The sequence below is a fragment of the Bos mutus genome, chromosome 3, assembly GCF_027580195.1.
Source record: "Bos mutus isolate GX-2022 chromosome 3, NWIPB_WYAK_1.1, whole genome shotgun sequence".
Classification (NCBI taxonomy): domain Eukaryota; kingdom Metazoa; phylum Chordata; class Mammalia; order Artiodactyla; family Bovidae; genus Bos; species Bos mutus.
The window spans coordinates 48,601,091-48,610,110 of NC_091619.1; the positions used below are offsets into that span (position 1 = coordinate 48,601,091).

General features: G+C 41.4%; 1 long non-coding RNA gene across 1 annotated transcript; it reads left to right on the plus strand.

The window, feature by feature from the left end:
* Positions 1–63: 63 nt before the first annotated feature.
* On the plus strand, positions 64–7,445 carry LOC138987230 (uncharacterized). Its single transcript, XR_011463670.1, has 3 exons — positions 64–436; positions 3,018–5,591; positions 6,306–7,445. It is a non-coding gene; the product is annotated as an uncharacterized lncRNA (long non-coding RNA).
* Positions 7,446–9,020: the final 1,575 nt, after the last annotated feature.

A 9,020-nucleotide genomic window follows, 5' to 3' on the forward strand; every position in this document is an offset into this window, starting at 1 on the left:
CTCACCCCACACGTTACCCCCCGCAAGCCCACTTCCAGACCAACTTCCGGGTGTGTCAGCCGCCCTTCCCCCACCCTCGCGGGCGGGAACCGCCCGTCTTCTCCGCCAGCAGCTTCCGCCTGCCGCAGTACCGGCACGCGCTCTGGGGTCCCGCCCCTTCCCAGGGATAGTGACCGGGCGAGCGCGCGCCTCGCGGTACCGAAGACATCCGAGCACGCGCCAGGGCTTCGGCACCAGAAGCGGGTTGTGATGGGTGGGTGTACTGGCTAGGGTGGATCGCTGCCACTACTTTCTCTCGGCCAGCTGAGGCCTTCTTAGCCACGTTTGGAGACAAAGGAGCGCTGGATTTCGTTCAAAGAACTTGCTTTGCTAACGTTAAAGAGCCCGAATTGAGATTGAAAGGAAGAGGAACGAAGTCCAGGTTCCAGAATGGGATGTAAGAAAAGGAAAACTCCGTTTTCCTGGGGCTGCATCGTCCTGAGGAAAAAACTGTTGATATCTAATAGACTATCTGGACCAAAGCTCTCTATGGTCCTCCACCCATTTTTCTGGGTTTATGGGAAATGAAACAGAGAAGTGACAGCCACTACTAATTAACAGCTAAGCTGGAAACTAAAAATAAGATCCAACGTAGTGGAGAGGCGTAGTGTACAATGAGCCAAATTACAATGTTCCCACTTAGACGTTTTCCGTGATGTATTGGTTCTGCTAAGGTGGGGGAAAGTGGGTTAAAGTATGTTAAGAAACTGATTTTCTCTTCTTTCCAGGGAAGCAAACGTGTGGCAAGTTCTTTACAAAAATTGCATTTTTTTTTTTAAAGTAAGTTTGCCACAACGTCTTTTTGAAGAAGAGGCTGTTATAAATAGAGTGTTGCAATTTCTCAAAAGTAAAAGATAAAATTTAAATCAGTTTAGGCACTTTACTTAATCATATACAGTTGTTGTACACTGGCAGCAACTGGGTTGTTTGAAATGTTTTCTTAAAGTTTTGTATTTTGGTGTACAACCCTAGATGTCGCATCTTGAGGAAATCATACTTGTTCCTTTTTTTTTCATTTAGCGTTTTCTCCAGTACATTTGCAAGTTCTTTAACTTCTGCAATGTAGACATTTGTTTCTTAGCATTATTAAGTTTAGTCAAAATGTCTTTGATAAAATGATATTTTAAACTTTTTATTCAAAATAGGAATGTGAAACTGTTGGCTCAGATGTAGGCCTCTATGAAAGTTTGCTTCCTATGTATCTTGTTTTCCTTTCTACATGCTTGTTTGTTTCCTACATCATAATATTCTTCTGGAAATCCAATTTTTGTTCTTCACAACTCGAAAGGGTCCAGCTTGCAATGAAGAATACCCCCACCACCACCACAACTAGAGAAAGTCCACTCCCTGGAAGACCCAGCATAGGCAAAAATAAATAATAATTTTAAAAAATTAGAAAAGGAAGTACTACAGACACAGTGAGCTTCTGGTTTGTTCATCCCTGTATCCCTGGGGCCTGAACAGATCCTGCTACATAATAGGCACTTGGTAAATATTTGTTATCTCTGGAGGTGAATGAGGACCTTTAAGGATAGTAGAGTAAAAAAGAAGTCCAAGGACAAAAAGAAGAAAGTATGTCAGGGGATACTTGTTAGAAACCAAGAAGGTGTAGTGCAAAGGAAGCCATGAGGGGAGTTTTTTTGTTCATGTTTGTGCACACGTGTGCTAAGTCACTTCAGTCAAGTCCGACTCTGCAACCCTATGGACTGCTACCTGCCACTCTCCTCTGTCTTTGGGATTCTCCAGGCAAGAATACTGGCGTGGGTTGCTGTGCTCTTTATTTTTGGCAGCCTTGGGTCTTTGTTGCTGGTGGGCTTTCTTTAGTTGCCCAGAGTGGGGGTTACTCTCTAGTTGCTGTGTGGGTTTATCATTGTGGTTTTCCTTGTTGGTTTCTGTAGGTATGCAGGCTTAAGTTGGAAGGGTGTGAGATGCTACAGAGAAGCATTGTTGGAAGGGGATCAAACAATCACTGAAGTAAAAGGTCAATAGGAGAAAGCAGAAGTCAACATGCAAACAGTTAAGGAGAGGAATGCGGAAAAGAGCAAGGAGTACAGAACACACTTTCCAAAAGTTGGGTGGTGAAGAAAGTGAAAGTGAAGTCGCTTAGTCGTGTCCAACTCTTTGCAACCCCATGGACTGTAGCCTACCAGGCTCCTCTGTCCATGGGATTTCCCAGGCAATAGTACTGGAGTGGATTGCCATTTCCTTCTCCAGGGGATCTTCCCGACACAGGGATCGAACCCTGGTCTCTTGCATTGTAGACAGACGGTGGCTTTACCGTCTGAGCCACCAGGAAAGTCTGGGTGGTGAAGGGAAAGGGGCAATGGAATGACACTTGAGGAAGAAGCAGGGTCAAGAAAAAATTGCAAAGGCTAGGAGACACATACATGTAGTTCAAAGGAAAAGAGGTGTAGATTGACAATACAAGCAAAGTAAGACTTTAAGGAAATGGAGGTGGATGAGATTGAAAGGTCCAAATAGAATGATCAGGATTAGATATACAGATCTGGGCATGTTTCATAAAACAGACTGAAGACAAGATTATTCCATCTAGTACAGTGTTCATCTCTTGTTTGTTCTTTAGTTCTTCTAGGTTCTTTGGTAAACATTTCTTGGATCTTCTCCTTTCTTTTTCCGAAACCCTGGATCATCTTCACTATCATCCTGAGTTCTTTTTCTGGAAGGTTGCCTATCTCCTCTTCATTTAGTTATTTTTCTAGGGTTTTATCTTTTTCTTTCATCTGGGATTTAGTCCTCTGTATTTTCATTTTTATTTACTTTCTGTGATTGTGGTTTTCCTTCTTGAGGCTGCAGAATTATAGTTGTTTCTTCTATCTGCCCTCTGGTAGATGAGGATAAGCAGCTTGTGCAAGCTTCCAGATGGGAGGGACTGGCAGTGAGAACTGGATCTTGCTCTAGTGGGCAGGGCTGTTCTCAGTAAAACTTTAATCCAATTGTCTGCTGCTTTCAAATTGTAGTGCTGGAGAAGACCCTTGAGAGTCCCTTGGACAGCAAGATCAAACCAGTCAATCCTAAAGGAAATCAACCGTGAATATTAACTGGAAGGACTATGCTGAAGCTCCAATATTTTGGCCACCTGATGTGAAGAGCTTACTCATTGGAAAAGATCTTGATGCTAGGAAAGATTAAGGGCAGGAGGGAAAGGGGGTGACAGAAGATGAGATAGTTGGATGGCATCACCAACTCAATGGACATGAGTTTGAGAAACTCCAGGAGATAGTGAAGGACAGGGAGGCCTGGCATGCTGCAGTTCATAGAATTGCAAGTAGTCAGATACAGCTTAGCGACTGAAAAACAATGGTGACCTCCAAGAGGGCTCACACTAAGGGGCACTTCCTGGGACTGCTGCTGCTAGTGCCCCCATCCCTGCAGCGAGCCACTGCTGACCCACGACTCCGCAGGAGTTCATCGAACACTAGATGGTTGGTCTGGTTCAGTCTCCTGTGGGGTCACTGCTCCTTTCCTCTCAGTCCTGGCGCACACAAGATTTTGTTTGTGCCCTCCAAGTGTGAAGTCTCTATTTCTCTCAGTCCTATGGAAGTCCTGCAATCAAATCCTGTTGGCCTTCACAGTCAGAATCCCTGGGGATTCCTAGTCCCTTTGCTGGATCCCCAGGCTAGGACACTCAGAACCATCACAAGAGTGGGAGAACTTCTTTGATATTAGTGTTCTCCAGTTTGTGGGTTGCCTGCTAGGCGGGTATGGGATTTAACTTTATCGTGATTGTGCCCTCCCCCCACCATCTCGTTGTAGCTTCTCCTTTGTCTTTAGATGTGGGATATCTTTTTTTGGTGGGTTCCAGCATCCTCCTGTCCATGGTTGTTCAAAAGCTAGTTGGTGCTCTCACAGGAGATGGGCACATGTCCTTGTACCGTGCCATCTTGAACCAGTCAGCCCTGAAGACAAGACTATAAGTGAGTGATTATAAACAGTGATTGCAGAAACTGATACATGATGGAGTTTAAGAAGTAGCCAAAAATGTCAAGAGTTGCAGAGAAGGGAATAAGAACTGAGAAGAGATGGTGTTCATCTAGTGATATTTATAGAAGCAGTTCATGAATAAAAACCTTGGAATTCTTTGATCTATTTTATGGGTCAACTTTGTAACTGAATTTTAAGGTAAATAAAGGATTCCTTTATCTGTAGGTAATAAATTCAAGATGTGATGCAAATATGTTTTTCTTTCAAATGATAATGACTTTTTGATTGTGCTAGTTTAAAATCATTTGAAGCAGATGGAATTAGGAAGCCTTTCCTTATGTAAATCCAATTGTTCATTCTTGCTTGCATAAATGAATAAACATTCATGTTTATTGGGTGTCTACCATATACTTTGCTAGGTACTTGGGACAATGGCAGTAGGTAAGAAAGACCCCATCCCAGCCTCCATATTTGAAGCACTAATACCAAAGAAAGAAAAGAGCTATATTTCGTCACTTCTTGGTAATAGGGGAAAAAAGGGAATCTAAAATAATACAGAAATAATATAGTATACCTGTTTGAAGAATTTTTATGGAGTGATTAAAATTACTGGGTATGGGTATTAAATTTTTCCTTTAATATTAAAGCAAAATATTGGAGAAGGCAATGGCACCCCACTCCAGTACTCTTGCCTGGAGAATCCCATGGGCGGAGGAGCCTGGTGGGCTGCGGTCCATTGGGTCCCGAAGAGTCGGACATGACTGCGCGACTTCACTTTCACTTTCACTTTTCATTTTCCTACGCTGGAGAAGGAAATGGCAACCCACTCCAGTGTTCTTGCCTTGAGAATCCCAGGGACAGGGGAGCCTGGTGGGTTGCCATCTATGGGGTCCCACAGAGTCGGACACGACTGAAGTGACTTAGCAGCAGCAAAATAGCAGTATTGTTATTAGAATTATATGAAAATACATATGTAAATAGCTGAATAGAAACATTGAAAACTAACATATTTGTGTTGAAATAGAGAAATTATTGGTGATTTTACTTTTGATTTTTCTTTAAAGTTTTAAAAAAATCTTTTTCTAGTTTTTAAATGTTTTATATTAGCAAGTAGTGAGAAATTTCTTTTTCTGTTGATTTGTAAATGTATCCATTCTTCACATACACAGTGGGGCTTGAAAAAGCAGTCCTTGGATTTTAAATCTTTTGTTTAGCTAGAAAAGCTCTTAAACTGGTGATCCCCATGTGAAATCTAACCCACAGATATTGTACCAATTATTTATTCCCACAACAAAATGTTGCCTAGCAAGTTACCCCAAAGGTCAGTGGATTAAAACACTAACCAGTTATTATTTCTTAGGAGTCTCTATGTTAGTTGGGCAGTTGTTCTGGAATTGGCTGGGTTTATTCAATTTCTGTCCGACTCTTTGCAACCCCATGGACTGATTAATTATACCATCCTTGGAATTCTCCAGGCCAGAATACTGGAGTTGGTAGCCTTTCCCTTTTCGAGGGAGGGATTGAATCCAGGTCTCCCATATTGCAGGATTCTTTACCAGCTGAGCCACAAGGGAAACTCATGAATAGTGGAGGATCTTGCAAATCAACAGGTAAATATGGGGTGATGATTGAAAGTGTTATAGAGGAGATAATCCTTGAAAAAGTTTTCAGGAAGAAAAGGAAGGGAATTTCATGCAGGGGAATAACAAAATCTCAGTGATATAGAACATTATGGAATTCTCGGTGAGCTGTGATACTTTGGTGGCGGGTATAGGGAAAGGACCATGAAGGAGTAGCTTGAGAGAAAGTGCTCCAGGGAAGTGTAGTATTTAAGGTTCTTCCACTTATTTAGAGTAAATAACAACTCTAGCCAGTTAAGTTGACTTTACCAGAAGGATACTGGCATATCTCACAGAATGTTGGTAATTGCTGGATAATCAGGGAAACTCAGTAATAGGAATCCATAAACTGTCCTCCTCATGGACTAAAAACAACTCCCCATCTTTTTGCATCTCAGTTCAAAATTCCAGTTGCCAAGGAGAGCAAGTCTGTTTGTCCAGTTTGGGTCAGATATCCACACCTGCGTCACTCAGCCATGCAGTTTAGACTACAAGTTACATGTGTTGAATGGTGCTGCTGTTCCGTCCCTGTGCTGGGGAGGGAGACATCACTGTGAGCCCTGTGTTTGAGCTAAGAGGGAGGTATCCATTGTATTTTACTATTTAGTTGCTTTTCCCCACATGTATGATGACAAAAATGTCTGCAGCCTGCCTACTTGATCCAGTCATTCTATTACAACAGCCCCTGCTCTTGCCCTCTTTCAGGACCAAAGGTACATCCAATCCAGCTGGTGGGATGTTATTGTTCACTTAGTCCTGACCTCTGGATGTAAAGTGCCTATTCTAGTTCTCATCTACCTGTGATTCCTCATGGTCTTGCAATCTAAGGACTAAATGGTAAGTATAGTCACTACCAGTACACTCTATAAATAATATGGGGATTCAGGAGCCTCAATGGTTGCTATAGAAAGAAAGAAAGAGAAGAAAACACTGGCAGTTATTTTAAAAGGGAAAAAAATTGGGTAATTTTTCAGTCTTCAGACCTTCCATCCATATATTTGCTACCGTTGAAGTTGTAACTGGTGGGTATGACAATCCATTACACACTTCCTTGTTTGTAGCTAATATCTCAACTGACTGAGAACGTTGCCTACTAGGGTAATTTAAGCCGTCATTTGTAGGGGTCTAAGAAGCTTACTCCTTGGAAGTAAAGTTATGACCAACCTAGATAGCATATTCAAAAGCAGAGACATTACTTTGCCAACAAAGGTCCGTCTAGTCAAGGCTATGGTTTTTCCAGTAGTCATGTATGGATGTGAGAGTTGGACTGTGAAGAAAGGCGAGCGCCAAAGAATTGATGCTTTTGAACTGTGGTGTTGGAGAAGACTCTTGGGAGTCCCTTGGACTGCAAGGAGATCCAACCAGTCCATTCTAAAGGAGATCAGTCCTGGGTGTTCTTTGGAAGGAATGATGCTAAAGCTGAAACTCCAGTACTTTGGCTACCTCATGCGAAGAGTTGACTCATTGGAAAAGACTCTGATGCTGGGAGGGATTGTGGGCAGGAGGAGAAGGGGACGACAGAGGATGAGATGGCTGGATGGCATCACTGACTCGATGGACGTGAGTCTGAGTGAACTCCGGGAGATGGTGATGGGCAGGGAGGCCTGGCGTGCTGCAATTCATGGGGTCGCAAAGAGTCGGACACGACTGAGCGACTGAACTGAACTGAACTGAAGCCTTTGTTGATCTTCAGTGCCAATTGTGTTAAACTAAATAAGGCAATGTAGCAGATTACAGAACAACTCTAAGGTGGAGTAACTGGAAACCAATGAATGTTTTTTCAATAAATAGTGTCTAGTTAATAATGAAACTGAAGCACAGAGTGTTTATTAACTCTTCAGCCTCAGAGTCAAGATTTAAAGTCAAGCTTTCCTCATGGTTATGTTATCCTGCCTCTGCACTGTTACTGTAGAGATTTCATGTGGGCACTGAGACGTCCATAGCTCGGATTAGGTCAGGTTTTAGTTCTTAAGCCTTAACTAGCCACTGTGACCAAGAACAAGTTATTTAATTTATCTAAGTTTCAGTCTTTTCATTTATAAAATGGACATACCTTAGTGCATGGCACAATACCTATCATTTGATAAGTAGATTTATTAAATGGTGGCTATTATTAATTTAATAAAAATCTACTGAGCATTCTATGGCAGGCACTGTGTGTACAGTGCTGCACAAGATGGACATAATTCCTGTGCTCATGGATATTCCAATTAATAGTATCTAAACCAAGCCATAAAATGAAAATAAGGATGTGTAGTCCATATGATTGCTCCCTTGCCCTGGATTATGAACATGGAGATTGACATATGGGACCATAATGATGATTGTGAGCAGAAAAGGACTGATGAGGAAAGGAAATAAGCCTGAAACAATCAAGAGTAAAAGAAGCAAGACAAGAATCTGACATGAAATCAAGAAAACTCCCAAGAGAAAGAATACTGCCTGGTTTTCTAGCTTGTAAATCAGGATTTTACAAGAAAAGTGGGCAGAATTGTCCAAGAGGTTCTTGTCATAGAACAGGAAATTGGAATAGGTGAAATGATTTGTGAGAAACTGTAGAAATGAAGTGATGGATATTCTCTATACACTGTAGAAAGCATGATTAAAGAGAAGGAAATGAGAAACATTAAAAAAAATTATCCTCTTGATTCGGAGAACAGCCATGCTTTGTAATATGAGCCAAGAGATAAAACTGAGTTTGTCTCTCATGGTGGGTAGGGACATAAGCCTTTTTTCAGGCTAAATTCCCTTGCCACCTGGGTTTGTTTTCTTAACTGTAAATGAGCACTGGGAAAAGAACAGGCTTTAGAGATTCTGCCCAATCAATTCACAGAACATTTTCTTGGTAATAACTATTGTAGCTCTTTTTTCAGTCAGGCTCACACACAGGATTGAATCTTGGTTTTTGATAGCAAGTATCTTTAACAATTATCAATGTACCAAAATAATTCTAAAAGTGCCTAAGGAATTACATGGAGGAAGATAAGTGAATTACATATATTAATCCTTGGAATGACCTAACATAAAATTCCACACATTTACCCTTATGGTTGTGGTTATGTAATTTGACCTAAATTATTGTCAGAGTTAAGGCCAGCATTCATCACAATGAGACAGGAAATGGATTAACTGACCAAATATAGTATTTTCAGAAGCACCTCATGGTAAGTGGCTTAATTTGTGGCTAAATTATAGGCAAAGTAGGTGAGAACGTCATAGTTCCCAAGTAAATCCCAGTTTACAGTGTTCACCATCAGAATGTTCATCTTTACTAGAAGTAAAGATTATTGTTTTGATTAGAAACACGTATTTTTGTGACTGTTTGTTTAGGTAACAAGGACATCTAAAGCACAAAGATAAGCCTATATTTTGTACAGATGCCTTTCTATGTTTGCAGCTTCAATATAAAGGATAGTAAAG